Source organism: Crinia signifera, chromosome 1, assembly GCF_055691185.1.
Source record: "Crinia signifera chromosome 1, ASM5569118v1, whole genome shotgun sequence".
Taxonomy (NCBI): domain Eukaryota; kingdom Metazoa; phylum Chordata; class Amphibia; order Anura; family Myobatrachidae; genus Crinia; species Crinia signifera.
The window spans coordinates 61,862,081-61,882,151 of NC_139217.1; the positions used below are offsets into that span (position 1 = coordinate 61,862,081).

Below are 20,071 nucleotides of genomic sequence, written 5' to 3' on the forward strand. Positions count from 1 at the left end.
CACCGGCTCAGTGAGCCCGGGGCTGGTTATACTCGGGCGGGGGACCCCGCGCTCGTTTTTTTTATTTTTTAACCATTTCTATTATTTTTTACAGCAGAACCCTGCACGGAACATTGCGATCTGTGCAGGGTTCTGGCTAATTCGCCTAACAGACCCAGGTCTGAAATAAGTGCGATAATTAGTCACTTAAAAAATGCGATGTGCAAATGCGCATAGCATTAAATAAGCGACTTGTATACTTTTCTGTGCGAAAACATCTGGATGCGATAAAAATGCGAATTAATCTCGCATTTTTATTCACCAGACCTTAACGCACATAATATGCGATTTCAGCCCCTGTGCGCATCCCATTAAATAAACGATTTAATGGGAAAATGCGATATCGCCATTTTGTGGTCTAATTACCGCAAAAAAACGATAATCGCATCCCATAGAATGTCACCCATAATACGTAACCTACGCTTTTCACTTATTGTTCTTTGATCAAATAAATATCTACATTGATAATTGGGGGCTGGCGTCCGGCCTGTTCACACTCTAGAACTCGGTACCAAACGCGCGGCTTGACCTATACCAGCAAAAGGGTGGAAGTGATTATTTAATCATTGCTGGATAGGCCAGGTCCGCGGCGGTGCAGGAATTGAGAGGTGCTAGCGTTTGAACTCGAAGTACAATAAGTGAAATCCAAGGAAACATTAAGCCACGTGTTTTAAAGTATATTTAAGTGTTTAGTAAACTGTACTTCTGCCTGCCACAAGTAGTTTAACGGGGTATAGTGTCTTGAGTTGCTTGTTCATTACAGTATATGTGCCACGTGCGATAAGGTTCGCACACGTGGAGACAAAGGCCTGTGTTTATTATAGTACATAGAGGATCCCTTCTGTGCAAAACTATAACTTTTATTGTTAGTTACTGCAGGGCCAAGGACTCCGCCACGTGGCGATAAGTTCTAGGCCTTTTACAGTAACGTGAAGCGTCTATTGTGTATTACGCAAGGTGCACGCGCACGTGCTTACATTGGGAAATTTTCGCATCTTTGTACAAAATTTACGGATTAAGTGCTGGATTTATTTCGCATCTTTATACGTAACTTTCGGACGGAGTTAAGGGATTTATTCCATATTTATGCGCAATTACTGCGTATAGCGAAACCCGAGCGCGACCTTGCAAATACACTATAGAACACGTGGGTGGCCGATTCATCGGCGGCCTGTGAACAGGTTTAACAAACACACGTACATACGTGGCTGTTCACTGGCACTGCACATGCAGCACACATAGGAACCCAAAGGTGAACAGTATTTAATCACTAGCTTTATTTAAAACAGTATAGTAACATACTGTGGATAAAGCGGTGATTAATAAGAGAAAGTAAGTTTTTCTTTTATTGTTCATTTTCAAAAAAACAAAAAACAAGCAACTCAAACATTATTTTAATAGATTCCTATAGCCATTAAAAGGGATTTATACCTGCATAAGTATCTAGTGAGAAACTACCAACCTGGGAAGATTTTCTGTACAGAAATATTTCAAGTTTAAGCGTAAGACCAAGGTGTAACTAGCACCCAGTGTGAAACAATCACTGAGGTGAACGGGTGTGTGACGACACGACTCAAGCGTAGTAGCGCAGTCCGGTGTAGGACAGTCCGGTGTAGGACAAGGTGCACGTGACGACGTGCCCATAGGAACTGCCCCTTCCGTGGACCTACCTATTTTGATCCACCGGGAGGGTACAAGAAGCTAAATCGGAACCCAGTGATCTGATCAGCTGCTTTAGAAATACCAGTTTTTGGGGATACAGGAAAAACAAGTTTTGTTGTGTCCTGGAAAAATTTGGCCGCACCTTGCAAGTTGACTAGCAGTACGCTACTAGCCGAAAGACTTGGTGATTGAGTATTATTACCTCGTAGCCTTCGCGTTACGCTTAAGTGCGGAAGCGTTCTAGGTCGCTGAGGAGGAGTGTTTTGGGAGCTACTCACGAAATAAACGACCCACCGGTGTCTACTAGCTGTGAACGTTTATTCCTGTAACCATGGGTAATAACGGGTCGCACAGGGATGCCGTGCTAGTTAGGGAGGAATCTAGTCGACCCAAAGGGTCGGCAGCTTTCATAATGTGAACGGCAGTGAACGAGCAGTTGTTTACCAAAAGAAATGAAAAAAAATTGACACAAGGCAGCAAGTTAGATCTTCCCAGTGTTGGTGGTTTCGATCCAGAAGTCTTATCAGCAGTTAGAGATCAGAGATGTTTGCTCTTGCCACTCGAGGAAAGAGTTGAACAGAATGAATGTCTAAAATTGTGGCAGAAGGAAAGTACAATCCAAAAAGAACATAGTTATCTGTCAGATGCAAGTATAATCAGCCACAGGAATACGAATGTTTCCACTCCCCAATATGTAAAAAAGGGAACAATTCAAGTCCGAAGTGAAACCAAAAATAACCTGAAAATGAATAACTTGTGTACTGTTTTTACCCCCTATAAGCAAGATACAGATCCACAGGGGGGATTCCTGACATCAGCCATCCCTTGCGAAGCTAGCGGAAAGGAGAGAGAGGCTGAGACAGCCCAAGCTGCTGCTGCCATTCTGGTCGAGGAGATGGCTGATGCCAGGAACACAATTGGAGACACAGGTAAGTACACACAACACAGCACAGAGATAGTTATTTCTGGGATGTTGTCCAATGGTGCAGGGGGTATACAAATCCAGCCTCTGCACACAGTGGAACCTCCTTGTGGACGGGGAGGCAGGGATGAGGTAATGCCTGTAAAGGATAGCGACATGCACAATACGTGGACACGAGTGGAACGTCATTCAATCATCAAAAATTTCCCTGATCCCAGCAAAGATCTGGCAAAGTGTCAGAAATTTGTAAGGGAACGAGGAAATTCAGATGAGCCCACCAATAAGGATTGGCGATACATGTTGAGAGCTTGCCTCCCTTCACACATAGATGTCCCGAAATTCATTCGAGACAGTGGTGTGGAGGGCGATAAGATTTTAACTGAACAGGGCAACCAGGAAAATATACGCCTAATAAATATACAATTGGGTGTATATTTCCCAGCGACGGTTGAAAATACTCTGAGGTTCACCATCAAACAAAAAGATGGTGAGTCTGCCAGCGGATATTTCAACCGTGCTTTGCAGGCGTTGCCAAAACACTCTGGTATCCCCGACCCCAGGGACAACATACATCTTAAAGGAGTGATTGTCTCTGTGCTGATACAAGGTCTTAGGGAAAATTTGAGAACCAGCATAGAAACCATTCACCGCAACTGCAGACAGATGACAATACATACTTTAAGGAAATCTGCTGTTGATCTGGACAAACGATTTATGACAGAAAGACAGACAAACGGCAAGCAGAAACTGATAACAGCCGATAGTCACACTTTTAGTAAGGATCCAACCAATAACATACCACACCCAAGGCAAGACATGGTAAGACAAAAACAAACTGTATGTTTCAACTGTGGAAACAAAGGACACATAGCCAGACATTGCAGGGTAAGTAACCATAGGAAACCCAACACATATGTAAGTAACTGGGAGACACAATGGGAGAAGACAGGTAGGTCTCAACACATAGCCATAGCCCCACCTAGTAGCCAACGCCGCCCTAAGCATGACACATATATGCAAACAGGGAGTAGGACACACATACACCCCACAACAAGGTAACGTAAGACAATATCTGAAGGAGGAGCCTCAGATATGGGTAAGTGAAATGGTTTAAATTAAAAAAGTTTTTTTTTTATCAAACCCGTTAACAACCTTCCCTCCTGATCTAGGTTGTGCCAAGCAAATAGCAGTTACAATTGGGGTAACAGGAAAGGTGCAGCATTACCCATTGGTAAAACAAAATAGAGATCATAATTGGGCCCTTGCATATCAAATGCTCTGTCTTATTGACTGCAGCGGCTGCGATTGACCTTCAAATTACAGAACTACCTTGAAAAAAATAAGTTATGTCTGCTGCTGGACTCCAGAGAATTCATAACTTAGCGACAACAGGACCAGTATGCACGAACTAGATGCAAAATCGTTAGATATACCCCCGTGACTAATGCTGCACTGTACTGTTATAGATTTTTTTTTTAACCCATCTAAGGTAGCTAAAAACTACAGCACAAATACCAAGTTCCCTTTGAACTAAAGATGGGCAGGACACAGGATTAATGGCAATGATAGCTTCAATAGAAACCCAGTTAAAAACAGAAAGCATAGCGCCCCAAAGTACAGCTTCACCATTTGAAACCTGAGGTTGAGCTGGAAAAATACCCAGTGAAATAACAAGGTTCCCAAAAGAGAACTTTTAGCTAAATACCCCTAGACACAGCCCATAGTCACAACCACACTGGGAAAGAGAAAGAAGGGAGGGCTTATAGATCAGAACAGGAGTTGAAAAGGGTAAGAACCAAATAGTTGAGAGCCAATCCCCCCCATAGTGCCAAATCCTGGTGTCATCCAAATAAAAGAGAAATTTTCTGTTGAAAAATAAATGTACACATAACTGTCATTAATTTTTTTCTACCCTTTTGAGTTTTTCTCTCTCTCTTTTTTTTCCATTTTTTTCTTCCCCTACTCTTCTGTTCCAGAAACTTTAGAGAGCCACAAATCCCCTCCCCCGGGTCTTGCAGGATTGCACACTGTCCTTACAGCTCACAAATGGTTTGATACCAATACAATGGGTCAATGATCTATTGTTATGTCCTTTTCTCATCCACAACACCAGCAGATGGCGATAGACAACTTCTGGTGTATCCTCCTGAGGCAGGACATAACGTATCTCAGGACAGATTGCGGTTGCGCCTGAACAGGGGGGAGAGGAGGAGGGGGAAATCTGGGACACATTAGTAACCATAAACCCACAAATGATAGAAAAATAGTTCGAAAAATCTGTCGCACTCCCAGCAGAGAAATACCTATTGTGAATATACGGTACCCCATAAAGCGAGTAGTCACAAAATATATTTTTCAGTAAATTTTGAACAAAGTCCCAGTAACCTTAAGCATTGCTCCTTATGTTACCCAGGGCAACGACAGCCACCATCTTGTGAAAAAAGCAGTCCAAGTAGTGCACAAAGCATTCCCCTTCAACAGAGAATGAAAAGGGTTGTAAAACGCATTTACATATAAATAGGTGCAATCACAAAACCCATGTCTTCACAGACAGATGTGGAGAGTAAAGAAGGGGAAACAGGCCTGATTACAGCCTTTGCCATGGGTATGACTGACACAAGAGACCATGTGATTTGGAATACTGGACCTGCTGGGGGGGCGACAGATATAGTGACGTAAGAAACCTGGTGATGCCAGCCTGACCAATGTCGTACTGCAGTGTACAATTAAACCCAATTACTCGAGCACTTCCTACTTGTCTACACAGTGTAGTTGCCATAGCACTACCGGTAAACAAAACTGAGAATGTGGTGTTGGGGTGTGTTTTAACTGGTTATGCTCCTCATATAGTCTGGACAGTGGACACTCCTAAAATTCTGCCTAAACATGTGAAAAATATTCACCAGCCAAGTCCACTAAATAGGAACTTGCATTGATGAATTCTATAAATGTTACCAGTAAAATGGGTAATATTGTAAACCCAGCAACACTCTTACCAGGTGTGCCCTCCAAGGCACAAAGGGTGGATTGGTGCTGAGGTTGCTGGAATGGTGGAGTTTAGTGGGAGCCGAGACGAATATGATTGCATGACATGTTTGAATCAGACCTTTGCAGCATGCCCCCAAAGGGTGGTAACAACCCAGGAAATTCATTTTTTTTCTTTTTTTCTTTCCACAACACTGAGAGGGGAAAATTGTACACTGGCTATACCGTAATAGATGGAGAAGGCATAGTAGAGGCTGGACCCCTTGGACGTCTCACTCAGCAACAGCAGCCTCATTAGTAGTGCTGCGGGCTGAGAGAAAAACAGCCAATATTCATGCCGACTCCAAGTACGTTTGTTGGGGTAATACAGGAGATCTTGGGCCCTATGGCGCCTCAGAGATGTTTGTTTCAGTAGCCAGCACTCCAGTGGCACAAGCGTTGTAAGTTCTAAAGATTTCTGACAGCCACACAGCTGCCGGACAGAGTGGCTGTTATCAAGTGTAAAGCCCACACCTTCGATAAGGATTCAGTGTCACTTGATGATGAACACGCTGGCAAGGCAGCTGGGTGAGCCATGCGCTCTGCGGATAAGGTTTGTGTTCCCCCTGTAAATGTCAGTGTATTCACATAGAAATACAAGATTTGTGTCCCCTGCAGGAGAAGCAGACTGGAAGCCGAAGGGATGTGGACAGGAGAAGAAAGATGGACAAGGAAAACCAGTGACTCTGAGAACATGCCAAACTGTCAGGGCAGAGATAGCCAATGGCCTGACTTGTCTTGACAGGGAAGGTATGTGGAAAATTAGTCCGAAATTACTGGTGTGCCCACAGACAGGTAAGACGACAGGATCATGCCTTACTTGTCTGGGGAAAGAAACTGGAACGGCTGTTCCCACAGAGCCATCTCCACATCCCTCCTCCAGCAGGATCCTCTGCAGGTAATACAAATCGACTTTGTACAGTCCACTCTAGAAGCGTTCTAGTTATTTATTTACTTATTTTTTTGTGTTGACGTTTGTGTGTATAGATATGGCAGCCCAGAAGCACCCCTGAGTATGCAAGTATATATGAAAGATTTTAGGTCATGTGTAAACCTCAAGGGACTGATGGTACACCCCACAATCTCTTTTGTAGTAGTAGAATCACTCTCAGAACTCCACCTCATTTGTCCCCATCGAAACATTGCTTGGCGGGCAGCCACACGTTATGGTAATCCCACAAGGAGATCCTAGACCACACCACGAAAAATAATGCAAATGATGTATCCACACCTGGAAAACTACAGCAAAAGGACTTTGTTGACACCTGTTGTGAACTGTCATAACCATGAACCAGGAGATGTTGTTGTTTCCCCCACTTTGCCATATACAGGTTGCTTGATAGACCTTTGGAAAGAACCACCCCAAGTCTTGTTGACCAGCACTACCTCAATAACAAAGTCGCAGAGAGAGAGATTCGGGTACGTTCGTCCTACTGCCAAAAGACCAGAAACCCAGAAGGTCCTTACATTCAAGGGCGAAAGAAAGAAATCGCTAGAGGCACCATTTCGGGAGGACTGGAGAGCAGCTAAGGTCAAGCAACCTGTACAAGCTACAAAAGGGACTGTGACACACCCCACTGGTAACAGGTTGGAAGGATCACTAACAAGTTTTTTTTTCCTTTCTCAGTTTTCTCCATTATTTTGGGTCCTATTCTTGTCTCCCCCCCCACTATCCGTTCTTATCTACAAAGTCAAGGATACTGCTGTCGCACTGCTGCCAGGTATTGGACAGACGATACAGAGTTCTGAGAGTGTGTTACCCGTCCCAGTTTAGGTCAAGGTAGAAACTATAAGCTTGACATGTTACCCAGGACCGGATGTTTGATAGTAATAATACCAGCATACTTAAAAAGCATACCAAAAAGAGAGACAACAAAGAATTCCAGGGTCTGTTGTCACAAACAACACTTACCAAAGGATGCCATATCTGAAAAACAATTGTATATGTTGTAACCTCCATTGTTTTTATTTTTATCCCAAAAATTGTACATTATCCTTCGTCACCCTGAGTAGATTGTTTGATAAATGCGGCCCATCATTTATCCATGATCCTGGATCGGCCAAAGAGCAGATGGTTTACTCCCCTTATATGTTTAATTCACTGATCCCAATTTCTCTGTTAGGATTATGAATTTCTGTGTTATTAGGAAAAAAATGTTTGTACTGTGACAGTTTTATATTTACTGTCAAAGGGTGGACTGTCAATGTCGAGTTTTATACACGCCATTTTAGGATAGTACGGCCGCCATTTTGGTTCGCAGAGTTGCGCAAATAAAGTATACATACCCGAGTCTGTGTGACAAAGTGGACCAGAAGCGCAGCCATACTATTACACATAAATTCATAGTACCACACTTACACCAAATAAAATATAGTTAATTAAAGGTTTGGAGCACTACACATAGTTTAATCAGCATTACATACTTCTGTCTGTATAATGTTTGGTACCGTTACGTTCCGTTTCCCCTGCGCAGTATTCCGGTCATTGCAAATAATTCGCAAGTCATACGGTCCGATAATTATGGACAAAATCCATAATCCAAGGACTATTTCTGTTTAAATGTGTGTGACAAAAGAATCCAGTTATAACCGGTTCTTGCTGCTATTTACGACCCCTGACGACGATGCCAACACACAAAGGACTCCAAAGTTCACTCCCCCCCTGCACCTTTGCAAACCAGTTGTATTACTTTGCCCCAATCACTGAGGACTGGACATTCGAACCCTGACCAATAGGAATGGCCTTTGACCTCCCCCTTCTGACCCTATAAGTTTGTTGACCCTGGGCGGCCTCAGTCACTTCGGCACTGCTTCTTTCCCTGACCATTGACCGGGCTATAGTTCAATCTGAATATAGCGAGCTCCGACCGGACTGCGCTGCGTTATTTTCCCTGACGGTAACATTTGTATTCCCATTTTTATGTAATGTGGCTGATTATGATTGTATCTGTTTCTGCATCTTTGTAAGTGTTTAAAAGTACTTATTATTGTTAGAGAATTGCATCACGTGTTACCCTGTGTTTTTCCTATTTCTGTAATCCCCTTTTGTCCATTAGGGACTAAATACACTATTTACGGAGTTTCTATCTCCTCACCTTTATACTGTGGTCTCGTCTATAATTCGCATCTAGCGATAAGGTGTTTTACGGACATTGTCCTTAAAAGTGTATTCGCAGATTAGAGACAAAGTACTGCGAAGGGATCTCCTATTAATGCATTGGTTCTTCCGTGTATAATACACGATAAAGGTACACTACGCTGCGCTACGTTTTGTTCGCACGTAGCTAGGAATAAAAGGTACACAGGTTACGGACATAATACGTAACCTACGCTTTTCACTTATTGTTCTTTGATCATATAAATATCTACATTGATAGTAGCCACACCCCTTTACCCGTGACCATGCCTCCTTTCCGAATTTGAACCAGTTTTTGCTCTTCGGATGTTATTGTTGCCTGGACTGAACTTGGCATGGATACCTATCAGGGGCGTCTTAAAAGAGGAGGAGCCTGAGGACAATGTGCAGCCTCCACCGGCCGGGCCCCCTCCTCTCTGCCAGGAGCAGTAGGGTCTGTGCACTAGGTTTAGGCCCTTACAAGGTGAAGTTAGGGATAGGGGGCAGTCTGGGAGGTTAGCTTCTATTGAGATCTATGTGAGATACATAGACAAACTTTCTCTTTCTCTCTCTCTCTTGTCAGCTCATAGTACAGTCTAATAAATTACAAAGGTGTTCAAGCAATGAAAAGAGTGAAGTGCCCATAGCAACCAATCAGCTTTGAGGATGCATGCATCAAGTACATACTATAAAAGGAAATGTTGATGCTGATTGGTTGTTATGGGAAACTTCAATTCTCCACTCTTTTCGTTGCTCATACACAGGCTCACCATACAATCCCTTACAGCCGGGACACTCAGATACAGGTTCTGTGGCTGAGTGTAACAAGTTGAGCTGCAAGCTTGAAGTCAGTAAGCCACAAAATCTCTTCACTTCATGAGTGTCCCGTTTAAATGGGTTTTATTATGAGTGGCATCAAGAGGGGGGGAGAGCGGGAACTTTTTACCCGGGCCTTGGTCTGCTGGAGGGGCCATCATTCTGCTTCCCCCTCCCCCATTGCAGGGAAGAGGCTGCCCCGCAGCACAGCCTCTCTCCCCAGCTCAGCACATGCTGCTGGTGGCCGCACTCCCTTCATTTTTCAGGGGCCTGGCTGAACTGTTGGCGCCCCTGTGTATGTTAAGCCGATTGATACATCAACCCCCATACTGATTCCTTTACTATTTAAACTATTGAACTAAACAAGTCTAGATATAGGGAAGCGTGCTTGTTTTACTCTGTTTTACAATACATAATGTTCTTCTTTTACCTAACCCTGCTTGTCAGGTTACATATATCTTAGTTTCTACTTGAGAAAATATGTAAACTCATGAATCATCACACTAGGCTCTCCTGCACAAGACAGGGGTAGGCCATTGTCTGTATTAACCTTTCGGAGAGGTGACATGTCAATTTGCTACAAACTCTAGTTCATGACATGCTGATAATTATACACACCAGTGAGACAGATTCCACAGGCTTCAGTATCTTTCTCTGAAATAAACAGGATTTGCCGGTCAACAAGACATATTTCAGGCCGTGTATCGGTTATTACAAGAACAAGGCCCCGGGCTACACTTTCAGCGCTGATTAAAATGTGTGATTCTTTGTCTGTATATCACAGTGCATTCTTCAAAGACAGACGGTCACACTGTATGTTACATCTTGTTTTATTTTTCTTGGAAATTTTAAATGGCCATTACGTTCTCAGCGTCGGAACTATTGTGGGCAGAGAAATAGAAAACAACAAATAACCTACGCCCAAAGAGCACATCGTGTAAGCATACCAGCACTGATACCTAAAATACCTATAGCATGTCATGTTATAGTTGAGTTTGTATTCTTGGAGAATACAGTATATACTTTTTTACCACAGATTTGGCAAATAACTATATATACTCCAAAATTGCAAACATAACTCTCCTGGATATCAAGAAAGAACGAGGCAGACATAGGAATATCAGAGAATATAGATAAACAGGGGTTTGGAAAGAAAGGGCTGGGTGCTGGTACTAAAAACTAGAGACGTGCACCAGACACTTTTTTTTTAAAGGTTTTGGATCTGGATCTCCTTTCATGTTTTGGATCTGGATTGGTTTTGACAAAACCAACTTTTTGGGTTTTGGATCTGTATTTTTAAAGAAAAACAACATAAAAACAGCTAAAATTACAGAATGTGGTGTTTGTTTTGGTTCCCACAGTATTATTTCCTCAATAAAATTAATTTCCCCTCATTACCAGTCTATTCTGAATACCTCACAATGTTGTTTTTAGACCAAAAGTTTGCACCGAGGTAGCTGGATGACTATGCTAAGTGACACAATTGGGCGGCACAAACACGTGGCTCATCTAGGAGGGGCATTGCAGTTGCAGACAGGATGGCAGTTTGAAAAACTAGGCCTTACAGAGCACATAATGCCAAATACAAAGAGGTGCAAGATGGAATTATCCTTCCCATCCGTATGTTGCGTAAATAGGACATTCACTCTGTCTTTAACAAACCAATCATTTCAGTGACAGGGTCTGCAACACGACTGTGGCTGAAATGATTGGTTTGTTTGTGTCCCCACAAAAAAGGAAGCAATTAATCTCCCTGTACAAACAGGCTCTACAGAGGCAAGATGTAATCCTCATCCTCCATTTGCTCACCCCTTCAGTGTGTACTTCCTCCCTCTCACAGATTATCAATTCGTCCCCGCTGGACTCCACAATCACAGGTCTCCCTGTAGTCTCTGGAAGCAATTGCTTATCTTCGTTGAAGAATTGATCATTCATTTTGATGAACATCATCTTCTCCACATTTTGCAGAAGCATCCTCCTACGGAATGTAGCTGGTTCCGGCTGCACTAAAAATTATTTCGGTGTACACACTGGAGGGGGACAACTCAGGCTAAATAGAGCCAGTTTGTAGAGGGACCTCCAAACTTCCTTTTTTTCCTGCCAGTACAGGTATGGATGCTGTCACCAAAGCAATCCTCCACCATTTTTCAATGGTGACAACATTGTATGCAGTGACAGTAGACATGTCAGCAATCGTTGGCAGGTCCTTCAGTCCGGACCAGATGTCCAAACTTGCTCCTGCTTGCCCTGCATCACTGCCAGTGGGTCGGGTAGGAAATTTGAGTTGCTTCCTTGCAGGCACAGGTGTGGGAGAAAATGAAGGAGGAGCTTTTGCCATGTCACGGTCCGCTTCAGATGACCAGCAGGTCTTTGCACCACTGTAGACTTGTGTCCGTCAGAAAGAGACACAACATTCTCTTTAAACTGAGGATTGGAACATATCCTGGCAAAGCATATGAAGGGCTTCATCCACAAGAGCTACATACTTTGCGGAATCCCAACACTTTAGCTTCTCCTTCACTTTCTCCAGCTGCTTCTGCAACAGCCACACCAGGGGAATGACCTGACTCAAGCTGGCAGTGTCAGAACTGACTTCACATGTGGCAAGTTCAAACGGCTGAAGAACCTTGCAGAACACGGAAATCAGCCTTCAGTGCACTTGGGTCAGGTGCCTATGTTGTAGGTGGCTGTATACACTTGAATAGCCTTTTGCTGCTCCTCCATCCTCTGCAGCATAAAGAGGGTGCAGTTCCAGCACATCACAACCTCTTGTTTGAGGTGTTGGCAGGGCAGGTTCAGGAGGTTTTGATGTCGCTTCAGTCTTCGGCAGGCAGTGGCAGAATGGCGAAAGTGTATAATATAAGTGAATAATGGCATTCCTTTAATGTAAATGATCTATGTACTCTGCTTAGTATCAGTGTCCTGATAAAACAACCTATGGCTGATAGAACATTGCATTTACCACAGTGACATCAATCTATGTGCTGACTGATCCAGGCCTGAGGTATTATATAAACAGACAGGAACATGGGAAAGTGAAATATCAGTATTCAGAGCACACACTAATATGGTTATAGGACTTTGTTTATGCAAAAGGAAACAAGCAACTGGTGTATTAATGACAAGCATAAGTATTCTGTCTGTTTGCTTTAGGTCTCATGGTAAAATGTATGACATATAATATAATAGTCTGTTAGTGTTGTGTTTAACATTTGAGTGCAGTTATTCATCTATAGGAATTAAGGGATAAAGAATCAAACAACATTATAAATCTGCTGATCTATGTCCTATGGGCAGTGTATATTTTTCTGTAGCTTGTGGTGGTGAATTGGGTTGTTTACCTTAGACAAAGGCGCAAGCCATAGTTGCCTACCCTCCTGCATTCTGCAGGAGACTCCCTGAAATAGCAGCAATCTCCCTCTCTCCCTCAAGAGTCTAGCAATCTCCCTCATTTCACCTAGCCCACATTACACTGTTCAATTTTTGGGGAAAAAAAAGAATGAAAGACACAGATACATTTACATTGAATCATCAGCACCATTTTGTAGCACATTACCAAGTATAGTATCTCTTACTAACTGCTCTTACTAATCGCTTCTCTGCCTTTTGGCTAAGATCAAGTATAGTATCTGTTCTTATCAGTGGGTATGGACTGGCCTCTGGCAGAGAATAGAGAAAGGCTGGTCTGAGCAGCTGCTCTGATGGGCGGAGGGTGTGGGACCCCTCTGTTTTTTCCCGGGAGCAGTGAAAGGGCTAGCTGAGTACCTTCACCTCTGCCAGTGGTAGGAGGTGTTGTTTCCATAAACCCACTGGTAAGAGGGGGGGAGAAACACTGGGCCTAGTAGTTTGACTCTCTTGACGGGGTTCGTAGCCCCCGAAGGATGAGACAGCGAAAGGCTCAGTCTAGTATCCATTCCCAGGGAGCGGAGAAAAGCTGAGACCGAGTAGATTGGTCCAGGTTGGGCAAACCACCAGCCTGGGCACAGCGAAAAGCTCAGCCTAGTATCTTAACCCTGGGAGCGGAGAAACACTGGGACTGAGTAGATTGCTCTTCCGAGGGGGGTGCAGCCCCTAAGGGAGTCTTTCGAAAAGCCCAGTGGAATACCCATTCCCATGCCAGGGGCTGGAAAGTACCTGCTGGTGAGACGGAGAAACACTTGGTCGGACGCTGACTGGTCGGCTGCCTGGAGCCCGAGGCTGCACTGTGCCCCCGGGGTAACTCGGGGGTGCCTGATTTGCACTGGTGATGTCCAGCACCATGCACTGAATGGCACTTGCACCGCGCACTTCCCTCTAGGTTAGGCTACACGTCCTTACCTCGTCCTTTTGGATGGGGTAGGACAATTTTTTACACCCCCACCCCGGCCTTCTGTCTAGGGCCTCTTTTTATTTCTTTCTTTGATTTGCACTTTTGAGCACTTCACGTTTTTCGTTAGTTTGTCACGTTTTTTTGATTTGGGTAGTGCGGCTGTCCCTAACGGGCCTTCCGTTCCCCAAACGTGACTGGGACTCTTCACCTTTTGGGGAGAGTCCCGGTCCCCTCGAGGGCAACCCCAAGCCGCAAGGCGGAGGGAAGCCTATGCGGGTCTCTCCAAACCTTCGGGTGCGGAGGACCCACCGTCCAAAACCCTTCCGGGGTGGAGGAAACGCGGGTCTCTCTGAGCTTCGGCGAAGAGGACCCACCGATCCCTTTTTCCCTTCCTCGGCCTTATGGTTGAGGGGGGTTAGGGGAACCATGGGGCCTTTCTCCTTTGGGAGAGGGTCCACATGTTCGTACGGCTGCCCCCTTTGCACGTGTTTAGGCACAGCACTGGTGGTGGTGGGAGCACACCTCGGGCTCCCTGAGTTTCTTCAAACTCATCTCTTACTAACTGCTTTGGGGCTCATCTACATTTGGATATAAGCCATTTTAAAAGATTCCGCTCAGATGTACCATTACACCCCCATGCTTCTAGGTGCCACGTTCACAAACTTTTTTCACTATCTCTCCATATATGGAACTAGACCCGCCCTTTGGGAGGAGCATGACACGCAACCCTCAATGGAGCACTGGGCAAAATTCTATTACCAACTATAATCTCCCTGAAACTAGTTTTCAAAAGTAGGCAAGTATGGTGCAAGCCTGGCTCTTTTCTGTTTTCTCTGCTGCCATCTGAGGCTACTGTACATCACTATACTATACCTCCCACAGTGGGGCGTGGCCTGTTGGAAAGGGTCGTGTCTTACCATTTGTCTTATTCCATGAGGCCACGCCCCTATTTTGCTGCTTTGGGGGCATGGGCCAGTGGCTCTGTGAGCTTCTAGCCATGCCCCCAGACCCTCTGCCTGCAGGAATAGACACTAATAGTGTTTATTCACTGCTGCTCAGCTGGTGACACGGGGGACTCCCAACTGCCCCTCCCAGGACGTTCCCGCGGAAAGCGGGACAGTTGGGAGGTATGCTATATTTCTGAATTTGTGGTCAGCTGCTGGGCACTGCCTAAGGAGGGCACCCAGAACATACTGTACATCATATGAGATTGCTTAGAGTGCCGGTATTTGGATTCTGATATACTGTAACTTTCTGCTTTACCTTCCCTTTTTCCACGTTTCTTCCCCCTCTCCCTGTTCTTTCTTTTCCTTCCACCCCCCTTGCACACATGTACTTTAATTGTACACTTCAATTGTTTTGCATGGTTTTTTTTACATATTTACATTTTTGTATGTTTTTTCACATTTTGTTATTTTTCATTATTTTACTCATTTCACACTACATTACATATTAATATCAGGTCCAGTTATATACCTGACATAATTTACTTCTGTGGAATCACCTCCTCACACTCCTGTGTCTAAGACTTCTCTTGCGCTGCCCCCCTGCACTGGAACAACCTCCCGCCACCCATCAGGCTTTCTGATTCCCTTACCTCCTTCAAGCGCTCACTCAAAACCCACTTCTTTCAACTAGCCTATCCCTCCTCCTCCTAACCTCTTTTGCTCCTCCTATCCTGCCTACCCTACCCCTCCATCCATTCCCATCCGTTCCTACTTATCCTATTGTTTTTCGTTCGTCCACCCACTTCCTTTTAATCTGTTAACTCTTATGAGTAGGGTCCTCCTTCCTCACGTACTCACCCTACCTCTTTACCTCACCAGCGCTCCTGCTCTGTTCTTCCCTTCCTCTACTTCATCTCCAGTCTCCTCGACTATTTCGACACCTACTTCAGAACTGATGTTGATTTTAATTATACCAGCTATACCCCTATTTATGCTGTATTTTATCACCACACCCTGTACGTTACGTTGTAATTTGCTTTTTGTGTGCTATGTATGCGCTGCGGACACTTTGTGGCGCCTTATAAATAAACAAACTACTACTACTGTGTGATTTTTATTTGCGTGTACAAGAACCCTGTGTATATGAGAACTGGTACACAATACCTGCAGCCTAACCCTGTCCCTCTCCATTTGTGCCTAACCCTCCTCTCTCTGAAAACATAACACTAACCCTCCCCCCCCCCTATTCAGTGCCTAAACCCCCGCCTAACCTTATCGCACCCTGTTAGTGACTAACCCTATTTTCTCTGCAGTCTAACCCTAATTGTCCACCCCTTTCTATTGCCTAACCACCACCCCTCCCTAACCCTAAGCGCCCCTTAGTACCTAAAGCTAGGGAGCAGTTCAGTGTGGTGTGATGTGAATAAGGAGCAACACGGTGTGGTGTAATGTGAATAAGGAGCAATACAGTGTTGTGCTATGTGAATAAGGAGCAGTATGGTGCATTGTGAAGTGAATAAGGGTCAACGTGGTGTGATGTGAATAAAGAGGAATGTGGTCAGGTGTTATGTGGATTAGGAGCAATACGGTGGTGTGTGATGTTAATAAGGGGCAATACGGTGTGTTGTGATGTGATTAAGGGGCAATACAGTGTGATATGAATAAGAAGCAGTACGGAGAGGTGTGATGTGAATAATAAGCAGTATGGTGTGGTGTAATGTGAATAAGGGACACTATAGTGTGATATAATGTGACTAATGTTACATTAGAGTGTGGTGTAATTTCATTTGTGAAGTATTGTGTGACCAAGCTCCTTTATGGCCCGCGTGCCTTCTGCAAACATTGTCCCTGTTTAAATAAGGGCGGTGGGGACACAGACACTACTGCTCTTGCTTGCATAGAGAACTAAAATGAGGATTGCTACAGGTGAGGAGGTGATGGGTGTTGATGGAAGCTTCTGTGATCTGTGCTGCTGGGAGAGGGCTGCTGGGTCAGAGGTGGAACTAGGGCCAGTGGTAGGGGGCACCAACCAAATTATTGCCAAACTGGTTAGTGCCAGCTCTGCTAACCCTCCCCCTATTGCCTAATCCTTCCACAGCCTAATGTCCCCCAGTGCCTAAAGGCCCCCATACATTAGGCCGACTTGTCCTTAGGACAAGTCGGACCCAATTCTCCTGTGAGCCGCCCGGCAGCTCCCCGGGAGGCTCACATACAATTTGGCACTTGATGAGCCAGTTTTTACATGTGATAAATCGCTTGCGATTTATCAAATGTAAAACAAATGGGGAGCTGCAGGGCGGTGAGGAGCAGTGGGGCGGGCAGCGGCAGTAGTGGGGGCGGGCGGCGGCTCTCAAATTAGTTCACGGCGGGTGCCGGGTGCGGCGAGTGATGCTGACCTGGCTGGGCATGCTGTGATCACAAATAGCAGCGCTGCCACTACGGGACGGGATGCACAGTGGCGGCTATTAGATTTTCAAAATACCTGTCAAATGACCGGCCGTTCTGTGATTGGCTGAGAGAGCTCTCAGCCAATCACAGAACGGCCTGTCATTTGACAGGTATTTTAAAAATCTAATAGCCGCCACTGTGCGTCCCGTCCCGTAGTGGCAGCGCTGCTATTTGTGATCACAGCATGCCCGGCCAGGTCAGTGTGTCTGCCCGCCGTGCTCCCCCGGTGTCTGCATGCATATGCCTGTCAGGTGGGCAGGCATATGCATAGCATACAGGGAGGTCGGATGATCTTATGTGCTGACCGTCCGACCTCCCTGATCCGGTCCGATGCGCACAGGACCGCGCATCGGATCGGATCATATATCACACACCTGCGATTTTGGGGCGATTTCATCCGATTATCGGCCCAAAGTGCCGAAATCGGATGAAATTGTCCCAAAATCGCATAGTGTATGGGGGCCTTAACCCTAATGCTCCCTTCCCACAGTGTAACAGTCACTCTAGTAATCAAAAGTTTATCCTCGTCGCCAGTTGTTGTATCTTGACATACCTTTGTTGCTTTCAATTAATCTTGCACACTGAAGATTAGATGTTTTATTTCTTATGTATAAATCATACTTGCAGGAGTACAGTTAGACATCCCCACATGCTTGCTCTCCTTCTCCTTCTTCTACATCTCCTTACTTCCTGGTCACATGTTCTATCCCACTGCAAGATTCTTAAAGAGATACTAACTTATCTAGCTAATGCACATAAACTATCTTTATATATACTACAGTGCCTAACTCTTACCCTACTGCTGCCTAACCGTCCTCCTAGGACCTATCCCCTTCCCACAACCAAACCATCAACCTACTGTAGTTCCTAAAATGAATCTCCCCTCACTGCAGCCTAGCCCTAACCCTCTCCTTAGTACCTATCCCTAACTCCCACCATGCAGGCTAACCTTCCTGTCCCATCCCCTCCTGCAGCCTAACCATAACCCTCCCTCTAGTGCCTAACCTTAAATTGGTAGAACTGGGGGTGTATCTAAGCTATCATAAAGAAAGTATTTGAAACTACTTTGCTCTTTAAATATATCATGCCGCTGGAGGGGGGGCACACAGATTGATCTTGCCTCCGGGCAGCTGGGATAAAGTTACGCCACTGCGTAAGAGAGCACACAGCACTCAAACAGAGCGCACAGCCCTGATCTCCCTGGATGCACACACAGATGGGGAGGGAACCATACTGGACCAACCTTTCCACATCTCACCCTATGCTATCATGCTACTGTACCCCCAAATCAGACTACACCCCCCATTATACCCCACTCACCTATCTTCTATTACCTGCTCACTAAACTCCCCCATACACTACGCCTAAATTGAATACTGTATGTTTGACATCTGATACGATGCGCAGTCCCGAATTGGACCCCCCTCCTGGCAGCAAAGAATAGGGTCGATGTATTTCATGCGATCCTGACGCACTGGAAGGTCATGGGTGCCTTAAAGGGAATCGGATGGCCATACACTGCTGCAAGACTCTGCAGTAGTGTATGGCCAGTTTAAGTCTAAAGGCCCCCATACACTGAGCCAATTTGGTCCTATTTTGGCTGATTGTGACCAATCGGTCCATTAAATCGGACCAAATCGTCTGTCCCTGACATGCCGTCGGGTCCTATGCGCGGTCCTGCCCGTCTGACCACCCGTCCTGGGACCTCCCTCCTGGCGGCAAGGCAGGCGGGAAGCAGGGACACATGCGATGCGTCACAACAAATTGTGACGCATCGCATGCGTCCCTGCCGCCGGGAAGGTCCCGGGCGGCTCACAGGGTATCAGGTGTCCGTACACTGCTGCAAGACATCGCAGCAGTGTATGGGCACCTCTGACCCGCACCTTTCTGCGCCCTTCCCTTATCTCTGGGATATCCCCTGACCCTCATTTGCATTTGCTCATTTGCATTTGGATGTCCCTCTGTCCTCCAACTGTATCTGCCCTTTCTTATCCCTCACTGTAGCTCCACCCATGATCCATAATATTCACAGCTCTTACCACTTCTGCCCCCATCCCCCTGGAAGTGGGGGCCCCGTATATTTTGTAAGTCCCGGGCCCCATCATTTCTGATGGCAGCCCTGCCCCTGCAAATCATCCAAGGCACCCCAGGGTGCCACGGCACACAGTTTGGGAACCACTACTGCAGGCTATGCATATTAGTAAGCTAAATAAGATTCCAGGACAATAAAGAACTATCATCTATGGGCCTCTCTAGCATTACATCATCTTATTGGGTAATATATATATTCAGGTCAGACATAAGGAATACAGTGAGTGTTATTTTTATAGACCTGTTAACATCTGCGGTCCAGATTGAAAGAAAGCCTTGTCTCAAAGGAAATTTTAATCATCCCCGCTTCAGTGACTGTACAATAAAGGCTGAATATCCAACTCTGAGACTTGATAAAACATGGATCCTATTTATAATTAGCTAATTTTCATTTGGAATGTTCGTCATTGTTCACATATGGTTGTTATCATTCACAACATCTCTTCTATGTATCGTGAGCTCCGTGATATTATACTATGGGTCTGTTCCAGAGTCACAGGCAAAGGGGCTGTCTCTGTGGCCGCATTGTGTGTGTGTGTGTGTGTGTGTGTGTGTGTAAATATGTGCGGATTTCTACCTGTAGTCTTAGCCGCTCTACACTCCCCCGATACATATAACGGGATGGGAGAGTAGTGGTCATCAATACACAGCAGCACTAGCTCTATCCTTCGTGCAAGAATTCCCAATGTGATCTATGA

General features: G+C 45.2%; 1 pseudogene; it reads left to right on the forward strand.

The window, feature by feature from the left end:
- Positions 1-13,168: 13,168 nt before the first annotated feature.
- Positions 13,169-13,304, forward strand: LOC146045304 (U2 spliceosomal RNA; annotated as a pseudogene).
- The last annotated feature ends 6,767 nt before the right edge of the window (positions 13,305-20,071 follow it).